Here is a 19,431-nt window from a genome sequence, read left to right on the forward strand (position 1 = left end):
AGGTGGAATTCTGAATATCCCCTTTGTTAGTAATAAAGGCTAATTTGGAGACTATGACTTAAACCTTTGGGAATACTGAACTTCTTGGCTTTTTATCCCAGAACTAAGGAGGTTCACCTACCCAGTTGTAAAATAGGGGCTTCCTTGCAACCTTGAGGAGATAGAGGATCAGGCCAGAGCTCTTTGCAAGGAAGGTAGAAGAATGGGAAAATGAGGTCAAAGACCTCAGTAGTCTTACAAATCATTCCACCCACCATGGAATAAAATGAGTGAGCATGTGAGGAGAGGTCATGAGCTATAGTGATGATGTCCCATGGAAGCCTGAAGCCAGGTTAATAGAAGTATGTGTTATCTCTCTTCCTCACCATGAGAAATTGACATGGGTGAGAATCATATGTCAAAGGTGATCTTGTGATTATTTTTTTTTTCTGAATCCCTAGCATGAACCAGTGTGGCAAGCAGAGACATCTTTTGTAAAAAATGTTTGTAATTGCCTTCTTTCTTAGAGTAGAGGGACAATGTGTTGACCTCCCAGGAATCTCCTAGATCTGGAACTCTAGATTGTATTCCATTAAAATTAGTGGAGAAACTCTAGCATTATTGTTCAAAAACTATGAGAGACCCAGATTTTTAGGAGAAATCTAGAATTGAGCACAAGATTTAAGGTGTGTGGCAGTACGATCTTTTGAGCAGACTATAAATTTGGAAAGAAGGTTCTCAGGTTGTTGCCAAGACTTCAAGGGTCTGTTCAGGACTTCTTGTTCTGGCAATATTTAACTACACTTGATCATGCTAACAATTCCCCTCTCCAGCTCTCAAGGACTCTTTGCTTTAGCTCTGATATAGATTTTGTTGGGGTGCTGTGTTCTTTGAAGATTAAGACAGTGACTCTGTGCTAGCTTCAAGATGCCTGCATTTTAGTGTCCTTGGGTTTTTTTTTCTTTTTTTAAGACAGTTGAAACAAGACTTGTAATTTAATTAGTAAGGAGTTGTAATCTGTTAGCACACCACACCTTTAATAGCTGCAGAGGCATGCCTGGAGGGGATGGTGACTGTGGTTTTCCAAAGAGATGCCACTGGGATCCAGAAAATATTTTGAGACCCTAATGCTACCTTTCTGGTTCTATGACCTTGACTCCTGTGACCTTACTCTTGCTGCTGGATTTCGCCACAGTCTCCGCTTTAAATCCTTACTCCTACCCAGAGTGGGCATCTTTGGCTTATGGACTCTAGTTTTCCCTGATCCTACTTTCCCTTGAAGTTGGTAACTCTCTAGTGTTAGTGAGCACACCAGTCACTTACCTGGTGCTTACTCACTGGGCAGATTCCTGGGCAGCAACCTCAGAGATTCTGATGTGTTAAGTCTGTGATGTGCCCCAAGAATCTCACCTTGAACTAGCACCCCCAGAGATTCTGAGAAAGGTGAAAATGCTCACTCCCATATGTGGCCTTGGTCTACCTGCAATTTCTGTACTCAAGACTCTCATTTAGGTGCTGAAAACCTGAAGGAACTGGGCTGCTCTAGCTTGATATGAGATGCATTCCATGATGTACCTGGAAGAAGAGGATGAAGCTGGTGACGTGCTTTGAGATTAAAGGGGTAGCTTAATTATGTTGTGAGCACACACTTTCCTTAAGGTTAGAAGTTTATGGAATGATTCAGCTCTGTCCAGTTCAACTGAGTTCCCCTCAGGCTCTGTGCTTCATGATGGGGTCCAGTCCTCTGAGATCTTACAGTCTTAGAGGGGTTCCTGGGAGAGTGTTGTTTCTCCTCTCCAGGCAGTCTGCCAAGAAGTTGTTGACTTCTGTGGTTGTGTTGTTTATGAGGTAATTTTTTGGGTTTGATTAGTAATTGGAAATGTGATCTACAGAAGTTACTCTGAGATACTCTCTGGACCACGTGCCTCTGTTTAGGAATATTTGCCCAGAGATATAAAACCTCTTGAAAGGCTACCATGAGTCGTCTTGCTTCAAGGGACCCTATTTACTTCTCAATAGGGTATTAATCATAGGACTTCTGAATTTCTAAAAATGTTTGTAATTTTATTTTGTTTTCTGATATTCTTTTAATTGATATTCTAAATTATTCTCATGCTCTTTATGTTTTCTAGAATATTCTTTTACCTAAGACTCATTTTTATTGTTTTTAAAACTTAGTTTACCATTTTGTCAGTCTTTTTAATACATCAATTTATTTAATTGTGTTTCATTTGTTGTTGTTGTTCAGTCACTAAGTCGTGTCTGACTCTGTGATCCCATTGACTGCAGCACACCAGGCCTCCCTGTCTCTCAGTATATCCTGGAATTTGCCCAAGTTTGTGTCCATTGAGTTGGTGGTGCCATCCAACAATCTCATCCTCTGCCTCCCCCTTCTCCTCCTGCCTTTAATCTTTCCCAGCATCGGGGTCTTTTCCCATGAGTTGTCTGTTTGCCTCAGGTGGCCAAAGTATTGGAGCTTCAGCTCCAATTTTGTCTTTCTTATTCACTTTTTAAATTTTAATTTTATCTATTTATTTTGATCATTTCATAGCTATGACTTTTTATGAACACAAAACTGAATTGTAGCTGAATCTTTTGCATTTTTGTTTAATATAGGAAATTACTTTCAAGTTAGATTTGTTGTCCCAGTCTTTATTGACTTGCTTTGTCATCATCTCTTCCCTGTTTCACTCAAGAATTGTTTGAAATTCAAATTGTTCATTGTATGCTGCCCTCAGGGAAGTTTTATGAGAAGCTAGTGTGTTTAGGTGGGTGTTGGCATGGTGCTAGCATGCCAGCTATTTTCAGTATAGACTGAACTGCAAGGTGGTGTGACCAGAGGCCAGTAAAATTCCTGAAATTGTCATTAAAAAAAACAAAAACAACAACTTGTGTGCCTCAGTGAAAGGCATACTATACGTGGCATTAAAAATTATTATTTTTTATTGTTTATGGTGGGTGAGAAATGTTTATTAACTTCCTCAGTGTCCTTTGAAGGAGCTGTAAAGCAAGCTTCACTGTGCAATCGTTGTGTCATAGACTGAAATGTCCTGGATTAATTTTTAAGGTTGCTTTTCTTAGAACACTTTGGACCCCCATCCAAAGACCTAGAAAAAAAAATCTGTTTCCATGATCCCTAAAATGTTGACACCAGTTTTCTCACTTGGAAAAATGCAGGTTGTGATTTAGTAAAAAGATTCTGTTTTCAAGCAAAAGAACCCAAACAATAGACTTCAGATAGTAGAGAAACCAGGACAGCTGAAGGTTCTGTTAAGTCTCCATACATGCATCCCTGAAGGTCCAGTGTACATCCGTGTTCCCGCAGAGTCCTCAGCCTGTTGGAATCTATCAGATACATTGGCTGTGGCACCAGTTCCTGCTCTGGGTTATTAGAGATCTGTGGGCATCCACAAAGCACTTTTCAGACCCACTTCTGTCCATATCCTCGTCTGGTGATGTCTCTAAACTGATTTTATCTCCCATATTTGAAAAAGAATAGGAAGCTGGATTTTAGACACATGCTACATACTTTGGATAAATCATATTTTTATTACGTGGGTGTTTGTTGATTTATGTACACTCAGGCATTCTGTGTTCCCACTTAAGGTAGAAATGATAGCCTTATTTAAAAAAAATCTGCCAACTCACCTTTTGTAACACTTGTTAACTATCAATGAGTATATATATATATATATATATTTTTTTTTTTTTGGTCTACCTAGCATCTTTATTTCCTTCTTTAGGTTAATGTGTCTATATCTATACGTGTCTATATTAGTTAGGTTTCTCCAGAGAAACAGAACCAATATCTCTATCAGCTCTATCTCAAGAGAGATTTTAATGAACTGGCTCTTGAAATAGTTGGAGGTTGGCAAGCCTAAAAATCATAAGATAGGAAGCAAGCTAGAGACTGGGAAAAACTGACATTTCAGTTGAGTCTGAACACAGCCTATAGGCATAAGTCCCTCTTTCTTGGAAGGGGGAAAGGAGAGGGCAGACATGCAGTCAGTTTTTTCCTTCTCTTAAGGACTTCAACTGATTGGATGAGACCTATCCTGATCATTTGCTTTACTCAGAGTGTACTGATTAAATTGTTAATCTTATCTAAAAAATATCTTAATAGCAACATGACCAAATATCTGGGTCCTGTGGCCCAGCCGAGGTGACATATAAAATTAACCATCACATATCCCCCCTTGCTTTTGGAGAACTGCTCTCCTGTCCATGTGCTTTAGATGGGGCCCCTCATTTTTGTTTCCAAGAGTGAGCATGTGATGCAGGCTCAGACAATCAGTATAAAATTACCCTGACTAGAGGGACTGCTTCAAGAATGGACAACAACCAAATCCAGGTCAATGAGAGCCCTTCCTGGGATTTCTGCTAGAACTACCAGGAATGAGGTGCTATTCTCAGAGTCTGGGTGCTAAGGCCAAGTAATCTTGGCTCTACAGGGGCCATCTTTGCTCCCACTAGGGAAAGTGTGCTTGAAAATTAAGCCAACCCAGGGGAAAGAAAGAAGGGCTGAGAGAAGGAGAACAAGAGACCATTTCTTGCAGATATTCAGTTCAGTTCAGTTCAGTTGCTCAGTCGTGTCTGACTCTTTGCAACCCCATGTGCCCGCAGCATGCCAGGCCTCCCTGTCTATCACCAACTCCCAGAGTCCACCTAAACCCATGTCCATTGAGTTGGTGATGCCATGTAACCATCTCATCCTCTGTCATCCCCTTCTCTTCCTGCCCTCAATCTTTCCCAGCATCAGGGGCTTTTCCAATGAGTCAGCTCTTCTCACGAGGTGGCCAAAGTATTGGAGTTTCAGCTTCAACATCAGTTCTTCCAATGAACACCCAGGACTGATTTCCTTTAGGATGGATTGGCTGGATCTCCTTGCAGTCCAAGGGACTCTCAAGAGTCTTCTCCAACACCCAGTTCAAAAGCATCAATTCTTCTGCACTCAGCTTTCTATATAGTCCAACTCTCACATCCATACATGACCACTGGAAAAACCATAGCCTTGACTAGACGGACCTTTGTTGGCAAAGTAATGTCTCTGCTTTTGAATATGCTGTCTAGGTTGGTCATAACTTTCCTTCCAAGAAGTAAGTGTCTTTTAATTTCATGGCTGCAATCACCCTCTGCAGTGATTTTGGAGCCCAGAAAAATAAAGCCAGCCACTGTTTCCCAATCTATTTGCCATGATATTATATAAACAGTATTTGAAAACATGATTCCAGCCTCCTTGATCCATGGATTTATTTTTTTTTAAGTTATATAAACTAATATATCCCTCTTCTTGCTAAAGCTAATTGAATCTGAGTTTCTGTCACTGGCAACTGCAATAGTTCTGATTAATACACAATCTGCTGAGCAATGTTCTAGGTGCTTCCCAGAAACAACCGCTTTCAACAAATTTAGCTGTTTCTTTTCATATTTCTCTCTACACAGCTAAACAATATGCTTTCACTGCTATTTCTTGATTGGTTGATTTTAGTCAGTAGTGATTGATTTCCTGTTAAGGTGACAGATTCCCTTTCCATTTCTCCCTCCCTGCTTCCAACCCTTCTATAGTTAGAATGTTCAGTTAAATTGCTAGTCAGGAGTTACATTATTCTGACTTTGGCCAAGATCAATTTACTCTGTTTAATAGGAAGTAGCAAAATCTTCTAACAAGGCAAAGGATTAAAAAATAATTGAGGAAGGATTTTGTACAGATTCTTTACAACACATCAGGTAAACTCGAAGAGAACAGAGAATGTGTATGAAATCCTAGTTGTTCGATTTTCTGTAGGAAGTAAGGAAACCCTGACTGCCGTCTTCCATCTGTGTGCCACACCCTGTATTGGTATTTAATGATAATCTTTTTGGTGCTTACCATAACCCTATGAATTTCTGTTGCTTTCTCCTTTTTATGGATGAGAAAACTGAGGATCAGAGAAGATCATCATCTATGTGATGCAAAAAACAAACAAACAAACAAAAATGTCATCATCCCTTTGAATAATAGGGGAGCAATCCATGTACTCATAAAAGAAAGGCAAATCCTTTTTTAGGAAAACTTATTTAGTTATGGAGTAAAGGCACCGGGATACAATTTAACAGGGGCTCAATTTGCTCAGCTCTGACTGAGCCTTTATTCTGAATAAGTATAGTGGATGACTCTGTATTATAATACCCAGGTATTATGGGATTTGGGCTGGTAAATCCCATTTTGTTTTATTTTTTAAACCATGTTTTAAAACTATTGTTTTACTTTTTAACATTTTTGGCCATGCTGTGTGGCACACAGGATCTTAGTTCCCTGATCAGGGACTGAACCCACATCCCCTGCAGTGGAAGTGCAGAGTCTTATCCACTGGACTCTTCACCAGGGAATTCCCAGATTCTATTTAAAACCAGTAAGAATTCAGCCTTGTAGCATCCGTGACTATTATGAGATGCTGAACTGGGGGCTTGGCAATAGGTTCAGTGAAACCCAAAGTGAAAACGAAACCTTTCATTTGGAAATCAGTAGAACTCTAAAATGATTCAAGAGATGTTTCAAGTGTGGTTGAGGTTGTGGAAGAGCTGGCGAAGCAGCTGGATTCAGAGATGGTCGAGGGACCTTGTTATACTAGAAGAGCTCTAGAGCTGTTGTCTAGAGGCCTGAATTGAAATTCAGATCCAGCAGTAACTTGCTTGTGTGATCTCAGGCAACTCGCTTAATCTTTTTTCTATTTCCTTACATGTAGAATAGTTGTAGAAATCGCCGTCTTGCTTCCACTACACTATTGCTATGAGAAGCAAATGAGATATATGTGAGTAATTGAGGAGCAATGGTGTCAATATAAGTGCAAGCTGTGTTCCTCTCAGGGTATCCAAGGTCTGGTAGGGCACATCTACCAATGATTTATTTATACGCCTGGCCATCCTGCACCCTGAAAAATGGCTTATTTTAGAAAAAGAGAAAGCCGAAGTATACGTTTGATTCAAGAGTAATGGCCATTGGGAGGGTATCCTGATTCTGAGCATGATATAACTTGTCTCTCCCCGGGGAGGGATGGGTTGCGGGTAGTTTCCAATTAATAAGCAAGCGGATACTAAAAGCCATAGCTTCTTTCAAATGCCTGGCAAATGTTGAGACCACATGGAAATTCTCAGCAGGTTGGTCACAGCAGTGATAGAAAATGACCTCTGGTGTCATTTAGAGCACGTTATGCCCCTTTATCATGTGAACTCTGGCAGTCGCCTCACAGAGGAGATGAGGGCTCCTGAGGGAGGGTGGGCATGCCAGGGAGCCTCATCAGCGAGGGCTTTGGTGGGATCTTGATAGCTGCAACAACTGGAGATCTTTTCAGAGTGAATAAAAGTGAAAAGGAGGTTAGTTCAAGGAGCATGTGGAGGACAGCCCCAGGGAATGAGCGCTGTGATAGCTTGGAAGGGGGATCGAAAGTATGGTCAGAGAGCCCTCTCAGAGAAACTGGGGAGCAGAGCGCCCCTGGTGTTTACCATTTTATGATTTTTACTATCATCTTAATTTCATCCCTGCAGGAAAGGACAGGAAACTTGAGCAGTGTTTGTTAGGTAGCTATGCAAATGTAAGGGGTCATTATGAAGGCATTTTACAAGTTCATTTGTGCTTCTGTGTGCTAGGTTGATCTCAGAATGTGTAGAAAGCAGGGACCCAGAGCCAGAAAGCTTTTATTTTTTGTTCAAAGCAAAGCTGCACTGCATACTTTTGGATCTCAGATTTGTCTCTGCAAGTTTTGCTAGGTTTTCATTTATGTATGTCAAATTGAGGCTTTGTAATCAGAATGTTCAAATACTGAAGTTAACTGTGTCATCAAACTGAATAGAAAATGAAGAAAGCTGTAATAACTTAAACCCAGGTTACTGTGCATTCATTCAAAAAATATTTGCTAAAAACACACCAGGCAAAGTGCCAGGAAGTCACTCATTTATATATTCACTTAAGGAACATTTAGTGAGCACCTTGTTCTTGTCACTGGGATATTGTGAAGACAAGAAAAACAATGTCACTGCTCTCAAGAAGCTTAAATGAAAAGAGCAGTCAATCAACAAAGAAACAAATATTACATAGCAGTGAGTTCCATGCAGAAAACTTATTAAGGGGAATATGACAGAGGGCAACTAGGTGGCTGCTTTAGACTGGAACATCAGAGGAGGTGACTTTGCTGATATTGGAATGCTGAGAAGGATTCAGCCATTTGGAGGGAGGTTGGGGTCAGAGCATTTGAAGCGCAGAACATGAGGACAAAGCTCATGGATCCTAAGACTTGGATGAACTTGACCTATTGCATGAACAGAAAAGCCTTAAAATGAGGTTGGCATGGCATGAGGTTATAAAAGAAGGCATGGGTCAGATTTTGTAGGACTTTGGAAATCAGGTGAAAGGGTCTGGGTTTTACTGTAACTGTGATCTCTGTTGTTGTGCAGAGAAGCACTTTGGGTTGCAGCAGCAGAAGCAGGGTTCTTGCCTGGAGAATCCCAGGGACAGGGGAGCCTGGTGGGCTGCCATCTATGGGGTCGCACAGAGTCGGACATGACTGAAGCGACTTAGCAGCAGCAGCAGAAGCAGGGCGCTGTGACAATAACCTGGATGAGAAATGATGAAGGGGTGGCCACTGATGATAGCAATGAAGATGCTGGAATAGAAGGATTCAGGATATAAATTAGCAGGTAGAGCGGACTGGATTTGCAGATAAGGTCCTATGTGGGGGGAAGGGGTATTAGAAGAGACAGAACTGAAGGGTAACTCCTTGAAGATAGAATGTGAACCAAGATAGACATGATCTTGGACTAAAATCTATTCATAAATCTGAAGCAATATTCGGAGGAAACATCTCATCCTGGGATCCCCTCCTCTATCTTGGGCAGGCTGTTTAGCAAAGGAAAGGGTCAGGTTTGTACCCAGAGCCACATCACTCCCATTCTCCCCTCCTCTTATTCCTGCTGCTGCTGCTGCTAAGTCTCTTCAGTCATGTCCAACTCTGTGCGACCCCATAGACGGCAGCCCACCAGGCTCCCCCATCCCTGGGATTCTCCAGGCAAGAACACTGGAGTGGGTTGCCATTTCCTTCTCCAATGCATGAAAGTGAAAAGTGAAAGTGAAGTCACTTAGTTGTGTCCGACTCTTTGTGACCTCATGGACTGCAGCCTACCAGGCTCCTCTGTCCATGGGATTTTCCAGGCAAGAGTACTGGAGTGGGTTGCCATTGCCTTCTCCTCCCCTTATTCCTAGAGCCTACAAAAAGATAAAGTTTTGTTCTTAAGAAAATGCAAGAATAAAACAGAAACACTGTGTGTGAATTCCCAGAAATTGCTTGCTTGCCAGGCTCCAGCAAAGAGCCTATTCTTTTTATCAGTTAGAGGGTCCACTGAAAAGAGCAACAGCCTTCCTTTCCCATGAGTGTGCCAGCCAGGAGGTGGCAATGCCATTTCCTTTTCTCTTCCTAGTATTATTACCTTGGGAGTCTGCCTTCACTCAGTTAAGAAAGGGTTGAGAGACTCATGGGATTTGGTGTGAAGACCCTGAGTTTGACCTCTGGCTCCACTACTTAGTGGCTGTCTGCATGACCTTAGGTAACTTTCCTAGGGCTCAGTTTCTTTACCTATAAAATCTAGTAACACCAGCTGGCATTTCCCCATCTCTGGTTCCCCAAAGTGATCAATATCCTGACTTCAAACACCATTGTCTAGTGCTACTTGTTCTAGAACCTCATAAAAATTGACTCTGTGTCTGGCTTCTTTTGTGTGTGTGTGTGTGTGTTATTTAGACTTCACGACTCATTAGTTGTATCATTGGCTCAGTCAGTAAAGAATCCACCTGCAGTGCAGGAGCCCTGGGTTCATCCCTGGGTTGGGAAGATCCTCTGGAGAAGGAAATGGCAGCCCACTCCAGTATTCCCACCTGGAGTATCCCCATGGACAGAGGAACCTGGCGGGCTGCAGTTCAGGTGATCACGAAGAGTTGGACATGACTAAGCACAGCACAGCATACAATTTTAAGTAAATAGACTTTGAGAACATACACTGGGAGTATTAAACAGATTATGGTAATATTGATAAAAATGTTCAAGTTTTACATAAGGTAGTAAGAGACTCTTGCCTGGAAAATCCCATGGATGGAGGAGCCTGGTGGGCTGCAGTCCATGGGGTCGATAGAGTCAGACACGACTGAGCGACTTCACTTTCACTTTCCACTTTCATGCATTGGAGAAGGAAAGGGCAACCCACTCCAGTGTTCTTGCCTGGGGAATCCCAGGGACGGGGGAGCCTGGTGGGCTGCCGTCTGTGGGGTCGCACAGAGTCGGACACGACTGAAGCGACTTAGCAGCAGTAAGAGACACGACTAACACTATCATCGCCCCAAATTTGTACATTTCATATAAGAGTAAAAAGAATTCGTGGCATCCTTCATAAGCCTATGAACCATGATACACCTGAACAATTTCAAAACTTCAAAGCAAAACAAAGCATTTATTTTACCAGCAGTTTCAGTTTCTTTCAAAAATAAGCAACAGCAGAAACTAATGCAAGATTGTAAAGCAATTATACTCCAATTAAAAAGAGCAAACAGATTCACAAAAACTATACACACAACTCCAAAACAAAAGTTGACATATTCCAGTGGTCCTGAATTTTTCTTTTACATTTATTTTTTAAAATTTATTTTTAATTGCAGGATAATTGCTTTACAATGTTCTGTTGGTTTCTGCCATGCATCAACATGAATCAGCCATATGTATACACATGTGTGTCTGGCTTCTTTTGCTCAGTATTATGTTGCTTGGAATTATGGTGGTTTTTTTTTTTCATTTCTTTGTATGAATTCATCTCAATTTCTCTATTCTTTGGTCAGTGGGCACTTGGCTTGGTTCCCAATTAAAATAATGCTTCTAACACACAGCACCTGGCTTTTGGTGAACGTGTCTACACCACTCTGTGGAATATATATCCAGGAGTGCTGGATCCTAGGACATACATAGGTTTAGTTTTAGTAGATACTTTGAATTGTTTTCTAAAGCTGTTGGATCAATTTATGCTCCCATCAGCTCTGTTCGAGAGCTCCAACCGTGTCACGCAATGACTTTGTGTTGTCAGGATTTATATTAGCCATTCTAATGATACTTACTGTGATATTTATTATAGCTTTAATTGCATTTCTATGATGACTAATGATGTTGCATATCTTTTCATGGGCTTATTAATTGTTTATCTACCTTTGTAACTTAAATATTTTGCCTTGTAAGTAAAATGGAGTAACAGTAGTAACTGTCCCAAGGGCTATGGGGTGACAGAGGGAAGTAATGAGCATTCAGCTTCTAGCATAGCATCTGCCTAATTTTAAGTGATTGGGACGTGCTGCCATAACAAATTACCACACACTGGGGTCTTAGAACACCATATTATCATCCATATGCTCTGGAGGGTCAGAGTCTGAAATGGGTTTCCCTGGGCTACAGTCAGGGTGTCAGCAGGGTTTCCTTCTGGATGTTCCAGGGAAGATTCCATCTCCCTGCCTTTCCAGCTTCTAGAGGCTGTCTGTATTCCTTGGCTTGTGGGCCCCTTTCATCTTCAAAACCAGCAACAGCACCACTTTGACCTCTAACCTGGACAATGGGAGAAGCATTGGGAAAGTTGGGGAAGCAGTCCAAACCCACAGGAGGAATGGCAGGGTCTCTGGCCTGTTTGGGGGGAGTGAATAGTAAGGGATGCAATGGTGACTGGATTGACATTGGATTTTTGGCAGATCTGAAGCATTTGGGAAGTTTCTCCAAGGTAAGAAAGAACCATTACAGGCTTTGAAAGGGGGGATGACATGTTCCAAGAGATAGTGATTTGAGAAAGCTAATTTAGCTCAAGGGCAGGACTGATAATGAAGATGAATGAGGCTGAGGACTGGGGGTCCAGTTAGATGATTGTTGCCCTAGTGGTGGTGTGAGGTTAACAGGTCAGTAGCTGGGCTGAGGGAAACGGAAATGAAAGGAAGAGGCGGGTCCTTAAGAACTGAAGGTGACTGGATGTGGGGGAGAGAGAGCGTGGAAGGATTAAAGAAAGCTTTGTCTCAGGTGACAGGTATTACTAGGAGGGGCAGAATCCAACACCGTGTGTGGCAGTGACGAAGTGAGTGTTAGCTGTAAAGATTTCATGGCAGTTTGCATCATGTCCACAAACCTGTTTTTAATACAGTAGTATTTGGTAACTTTGCAGTAGAAAAGAAACTCGGCTTGCGGTCGGCATGAGTCAGTTCTTTCAAATGAGATAAAACTCTAATACTTTAATACTTACTGAGCCCTCGAAAGATCTTCCCACTGTCATCTGTGGTATAAGCATTCACCTAGGGCAGGAGAGGGTGTTTTTTCCTCCCATGAAGTGCCTAGATGAAAAGAAGTTCGCTAATAATCAAAAGGAAGACTAAAATTCTAATCCCTCTCTTGTCTTGAAAGGGAAAGAGGTGTAAAAGCACAGTGCAGCCTTCTCTTTCATCTGAACCCCCGAGGCCAGTGCACAAGGACCGAGGGTGAGCTGTGGGGATAATGAATGAAGCTACTCCTAAAGACACAGATGCATGTGGCCAGATCATTCCAGAGGGGCATGGCAAGATCCCTGGTATGAACAGGGAGATAAAATACCAAAAAGACCCCCAGGCCTGACATGGGGAGGGTGATTAGAATTCTTGAGAATTCCCAGAGAGCATTTTAGTATTTGAGAACTTTTACCAAACCACCAATTTGGCCCCCCTTAGCCCGGTGGAGTGAATGAGTGAGTGAGTGAGTGAGTGAGTAAAAGTCGCTCAGTTGTGCCCGACTCTTTGCGACCCCATGGACTATACAGTCCACGGAATTCTCCAGGCCAGAATACTGGAGTGGGTAGCCTTTTCCTTCTCCAGGGGATCTTCCCAACCCAGGGATGGAACCCAGGTCTCCCATATTGCAGGCAGATTCTTTACCAGCTGAGCCACATAAAGTGTCCCAGGTGGCGCTAGTGGTAAAGAACTTGCCTGCCAATGCAGGAGACATAAGAGACATGGGTTCCATCCCTGGATTAGGAAGATCCCCTGGTGAAGGGAAATGACAACCTACTCTAGTATTCTTGCCTGGAGAATCCCAGGGACAGAGGAGCCTGGTGGGCTCCATGGGGTCACACAGAGTCAGACATGACTGAAGTGACTTAGCACACATGCACGAGCATCTTTATTAGGGATGAATACAAATCCTTCTTTCTCCCAGTGATTGCTGATATGAATAGAGTAGAGACCACAGCTAGAATAACCTCCGTATATTTTCTTGACTCTCTCCAAAGTCACAGGAAGGGGGCCCATGTGGCCCTGGGAGCTGCAGTCAACCACTTGTACCCACCACTCACACGGAGCGTCCATGTTCGGTATGGCTTGTGACAGTCCTGCTGGGAGGCTGGGTACTGAAAGCGGCCCTGTGATGGGTTAGAGCTGATTTCTGCTCTGTCATTGCTTGGTCTGATCGTATGTCTCACAAGACCAGAAAAAAAAAAAAAAAAAAGCCTTTAAGTCATCAGAGAAATTATTAGCTTTCTCATATAGATGTTGCCCAAACTGGGGGCAGCTCCGGTTTATGCCTGTTTCCGGACATAATTAAGCATATCCTGGTTTGGATGATAAACAGTACATTCACCCTCCACTGTGTCATCCTGTCTCACTGTGCAGTTAATCTGTCTCTAGATATGGGTTAGCTGAACCCAGAGGTCCCTTATGCCCGGAACTTCCCTTTCGCTCTGCCTGCCAAAGAGCCATTCTCTTGGATTCCATATTGAGAGAGGGTGACTCAGACCTCAGACTGGTCCCTCTAGAGGGGCCCCCAAGAGAGCTGCACCGTGACTGCCAAGGCGCTGACTTGTTCTTCCGTTTATACATGTGGGGGAATGAGACTTACTCATTTGTCTCACCTGTTGCCCTGAGTCCTGATCGCATTACTTAGAGGAAGCATGTGAGCCTTGCTCAAGCTGATTGCTGTTAGTTTTGGGAGAGGGCAGGGGAGGAGGTTGTCACCACCACCCTAGTCCTCTCAGGAGACTCCTGGAAGGCTGACTCTCAAGCCTTGATTCTTTTGTCCTAATTATGCACAGAGTCTAACAAGATACCAGAAGTATGTAGCAATTTAATGAGAAATAAATGCAATTACAAGAGCCTAAGAATGACTTCAATCTTGTGGCTGTGCTCCAAGCCTTTCTGGATTTTACTGAGTAGACCAAATTTTGTTTGGCAGCCAGAAATTCTGCTTGCAGTTTACCAACTCCAAGGTGCCATTTTCCCCTCTGAGGTTATTTATAATTTTTTTCTTCTTTTATTAGGAATTAATTTTATAAAACAGTCTTATAAAGGCATTTTTATAAGGAATTTTATAAGGGTAATTATTACCAAAATTAAGATGAGTAATTATGACCCACAGTAAACTTAGAAAAATTATTTGTTTTCATGAGGAAGCAGAAATTATTGTTATCTACCTTGTGTAGTCTTCAGGCTTGCAATTAATTGGTCTTTGGTGGAAGGAAGCAGCAGCTTAGCTTAAAATGGTTCCCTAGATTGATTATAGTCACATTTCTAGGCAGAATCTTGAAGAATGTGTTTGTGTGAACACCTATATTTAGAAGGATGGACATCCATTTCAGTGATTAATATAGCTACATTAATAATGGCAGAAAAATGGTGATAACACATCTAAACAATTTAGTATAACAAATATATTTTTGAGTTTTAAAAACCTTTTCTCAAAAAAGTCCCAAAATGACCTTTTCAATTTACCATCTTCCAACATAAATTTCTAGCTTCCATCAAAGATAAAAGCTATACTTTTTGCCTCCTCAATTTACTTAGTAATACTTAGGAATTACCTTGTGTTCTGTGACAGCCAGGCAGCCTTTCAATTCTTGAGCAAGCTACTCAGCAAGGGGAGATCACTTTGGTGGTCTCCAGACATTTTATGCAAGCCTTTCATTTATTTAGGTCTTCCCTTGTGGCTCAGCTGGTAAAGAATCTGCCTGCAATGTGGGAGACCTGGGTTTGATCCCTGGGCTGGGAAGATCGCCTGGAGAAGGGAAAGGCTACCCACTCCAATATTCTGGCCTAGAGTATTGCGTGGAGTGTATAGTCCATGGGGTCACAAAGAGTTGGACACGACTGAGTGACTTTCACTTCATTTATATAAGGCAGAGTCTCTGATGGATTGCAAAAATGGCCAGAAATTGCTGCACCACTTATATTTAAAGCTTTCAACATCACTTCATACCACCTCCCATTAAGAAGAATCTTTCTCTCCTCCTTGCATCCGGACTTGCTTTGGCCAAAGAGACAATAGCAAGCAGAGATTTGTGAAACACCTGTGCATAAGGGGCCTTGCCCTCTTGCTGCCCTTGGGGACTTGGGCTACCCTTCTAGAAGATAGGAGACATATGGCTCAATCAACCTGGTCTCCCCAGAAGCTAGTTGACTCTCAGGAGCCCAAGTACCCAGCTGACTCACTGTTGCTCACGTTTGTGTGAGTGAGCCCTACTCAGATCTGTAGAAAAACCATCCAACTGAACCCAGCCCATATTGCTGATCATCAGGACTGTGAGTTACATAACATTGGTGTTTTAGGCCACTAAGTTGGGGCCACTAAGTTGATTTGCTACACAGCAATTCCAAATGATATACCTCTTTGCTGGCTTGAAATCTCTTGCATGGAGAGCCAACCCAAAGAGGGAGAAACTCACTTACTAGGCAAATGCTATGTGCCAGACTCAATGCTTCATATACAGTATTTCATTTAAACCTACAAAGTAGGTATTAACAGTTTCCATTTAAAAATAGGTAAACTGTGACTTAGGGACATTATTATCTTGCCTGAATCCCAGGGACGGGGGAGCCTGGTGGGCTGCCATCTATGGGGTCGCACAGAGTCGGACACGACTGAAGTGACTTAGCAGCAGCAGCAGCAACCTTGCAAGTGGGGTAACTGGGAATTCCAAACTAGGAATCCTTGTTTATCCTGTCTAATTTAGCTCTGTCTAAAAACAGGCTTTGAATTAAGGATTCAAGTACAATTAGTTTATTTGGGATGTGAAGGACAAGTGAGAAAATGAGAAGGAAGACAGACAGTGAAGGTAACTTATTAAGCTACTAGTGCACATCTGCATTCTGTGTAGCACACGCATCAGCTATCCACCCAAGGGGAGAGGGGGCTGGAGTATTTATGCTCTAACGCCTGTAGTCATTGGTTGACGGTATCTAGAGGGCAGTGTGCATGTGTGGGGCATGGACATGGGGACCTGGTTTTGGCAGTTACAAGAATCATCCAGCAGTAAGGTACAGCTGGAATTCTTTTCTTTCTGTAAATATGGCTGTGGCAGATCTTAGTTGGGGCATGTGGGATCTGGTTCCCTGACCAGGGAGTGAATCAAGTTCCCCTGCACTGGGAGTCTTAACCACTAGACCACCAGGGCAGCCCTGGAATTCTTGGTGTGTGCTGAAGTGCTGGGTGCAAAGCTCTATGGACTAGTCACCAAAAGGATCTGCTACAGCCTCCCAAGATGAGGCCCTTTTTGGTTCACTTGTTAGCATTACTTCATCTCCATAAAATTATTCTACTATATGAGTAGAGACAGAGGAAGGGGGACAGAGAGAGACATGCAGAGACATAGAGGAAGATATTTGCTACCTAAAACATTCAGTGATTTAAGGCCAGCAAATTGTTTTGTGGTGAAAGTTGGAATCTTTGTGGTCTGAGTTTAGGCTGAAAGCTAGTCAACCATGTGAAGGGGAGCAGAATTTGAGCTCCCCCAAAATGCCTATTTGGCATATGGATTATATTGAGTTGATTATTTCAAGAAACTTCAGACGCAGGAAACTTCAATCTCTGAAAATCTTGAACTGTATATTTCCCCTTTTGTAAAAGACATTTACATTAGAAGGGAAACCTCTATTTGTCAGGGTACAAATACAAGATTTTTTTGTACAGAAAGAGAAGGATGACTAAACAAGAAATTCTTTTCAATGAAAAAGGTACCTACTGAAGACAAATCTGCATGACCACCTTACCCTTATCTCCTGTGCTTTTCCTGGTCACCTCCCATAACTGCCTTTTCTAGCTGGTCGTGGTATGTAAGATGGTAACTTGGTCCCTTTCAGAGAGTTCCTCAGTTTTCCTGGGTATCTCCCCTGTTTACAGAAGGAATACATACTAAACTTTTTACTCCTGTTATTCTGTATTACAGAGAGGTCTCAGCCAAGAGCCTAGAAGGTAGAGGGTAAAATATTTTCCCTGTCCTACTCTTGTAACATTAATAATGAATAATAGCAAACAACCAGCAAAAGAAAAACTTGTACTTCCTGTTCTCCACTATTTACCTTTCAGGCAGGAAACTCTTTAAACATATCTGATATTGTTACAATTAGTTTGTTTACTTATTTGTTCTTCTATCATATGATTTAGGCAAGTAGATGAGCACTATAAGCAGCGCTACTGGGCACTGAGTTACTCCCCTAAACCCAGCATGTATGGTTATCTGTACTCAGTTCAGTTCAGTTCAGTTCAGTCGCTCAGTTGTGTCCGACTCTTTGTGACCCCATGGACTGCAGCACGCCAGGCTTCCCTGTCCATCGCCAATTCCCAGAGCTTACTCAAACTCATGTCCATTGTGTTGGTGATGCCATCCAACCATCTCATCCTCTGTTGTCCCCTTCTCCTCCCACCTTCAGTCTTTCCCAGCATCAGGATCTTTTCCAATGAGTCAGTTCTTTGCATCAGGTGGCCAAAGTATTGGAGTTTCAACTTCAGCATCAGTCCTTCCAATGAATATTCAGGACTGATTTCCTTTAGGATGAACTGGTTGGATCTCCTTGCAGTCCAAGGGACTCTCAAGAGTCTTCTCTAACACCACAGTTCAAAACCATCAATTCTTCAGCATTCAGCTTTCTTTATAGTCCAACTCTCACATCCATACATGACTACTGGAAAAACCATAGCTTTGACTAGACGGGACCTTTGTTGGCAAAGTGATGTCTCTGCTTTTTAAAATGCTGTCTAGGTTGGTCATAGCTTTTCTTCCAAGAAGCAAGCATCTTTTAATTTCATGGCTGCAGTCATGATCTGCAGTGATTTTGGAGCCTCCCAAAATAAAGTCTGTCACTGTTTCCATTGTTTCCCCATCTATTTGCCATGAAGTGATGGGACTGGATGCCATGATCTTAGTTTTTTGAATGTTGAGTTTTAAGCCAACTTTTTCACTCTGCTCTTTCACTTTTATCAAGAGGCTCTTTAGTTCTTCTTGGCTTTTTGCCATAAGCGGTGTGTTATCTGCATATCTGTTCTTAGGAAGAAAGTAAATGCAGTATCATTTCATTTGTGAGTGGGATCCTTGTGGGATTAGTCTGCCTGGGCTGCCATAACAAGATACCACAGATCGGGTGGCCTAAATGACAGAGATTTATTTTCTCACAGTTCTGGAGCCTGGCAGTCCATGATCAGTGGCTTGGTGGCTTTGGTCTCTCCCAAGGCCGATCTTGCCTTGTAGGCAGCAGCCCTCTTGCTGTGTCCTTACACGGTCTTTTCTCTTCTTTGATGCATCCCTGGTGTCTCTTCCTCCTCTTGAAAGGACTCAACCCAAATGACCTCACTATACCTTTATCATTTCTTTGAAAGTCTCTCTTTCCATATACAGTCACAGGTTTAGAAGCCACCCATATGACCTCATTTAATTACCTGTGTAAAGATCGTATTTCGAGAGATGGTTCCATTCTAAGTTAATAGGGGTTGGGACTTCAACACGTGAATTTTGTGGGGACACAACTCAGCTTTTATCACTTGTACATAAATCCACTTTTATTGAGAAGTCTCATTTATTCAGTAGATCTTCCATATCAGAATACTATGGTTATCTTTTCATTCCCTCCTCCATGGCAATCAGAAAGTCCTAATGATAGATTTTGGCTTCATGTGTTGCCATTTCTGTGGTATTCAGAGAATTTTAGAGAGATTCCACCTTGGGGGAAAGTGAATAAAAATTTCAGCTTCTGTGATAGTTGGGAAAGGAAAATATTTTGTGAGGAGAATAAGTCAAAATGTACCCACCCCTCCATCCCACCCCCTCCAGATGACATCATCTATGAGAGAATTCGCTCCACAGATCTGGACCAGACACCACACCTTGGATTTCCACACCTCTGGAAAACTGAATAAAGGAAATGGAGCTTATATTATAACCCAAGTAACTGACTATATTCCAGGAAGCATTTTCTGTTTAAAGTTTGTTGGTTACTGTGTGCTATATTTTAACCAGTAATGTTATTGTTGAAGTTCTTGTGGTTAACCTTGAACTTCAGAGCTTCTACACAATTCCTTATGCATTGACATTTGTTTTTTGTGGTCTTGGTCAAGGCCCGTCCAGGCTTATTAAAGAAGGAGGTAGGATTCTTGTCCCTGGAGTACTCAGGGCTATTATTGT

The 19,431-nt window shown here is 42.2% G+C and overlaps 1 long non-coding RNA gene across 1 annotated transcript; it reads right to left on the minus strand.

Moving 5' to 3' along the window:
* Window positions 1-7,870: 7,870 nt before the first annotated feature.
* On the minus strand, window positions 7,871-15,359 carry LOC129658656 (uncharacterized). Its single transcript, XR_008717492.1, has 5 exons — window positions 14,842-15,359; window positions 14,455-14,588; window positions 13,342-13,462; window positions 12,265-12,352; window positions 7,871-8,618 (listed from the first exon to the last, which is right to left on the minus strand). It is a non-coding gene; the product is annotated as an uncharacterized LOC129658656 (long non-coding RNA).
* Window positions 15,360-19,431: the final 4,072 nt, after the last annotated feature.

This window comes from Bubalus kerabau, chromosome 8, assembly GCF_029407905.1.
Source record: "Bubalus kerabau isolate K-KA32 ecotype Philippines breed swamp buffalo chromosome 8, PCC_UOA_SB_1v2, whole genome shotgun sequence".
Classification (NCBI taxonomy): Eukaryota; Metazoa; Chordata; class Mammalia; order Artiodactyla; family Bovidae; genus Bubalus; species Bubalus kerabau.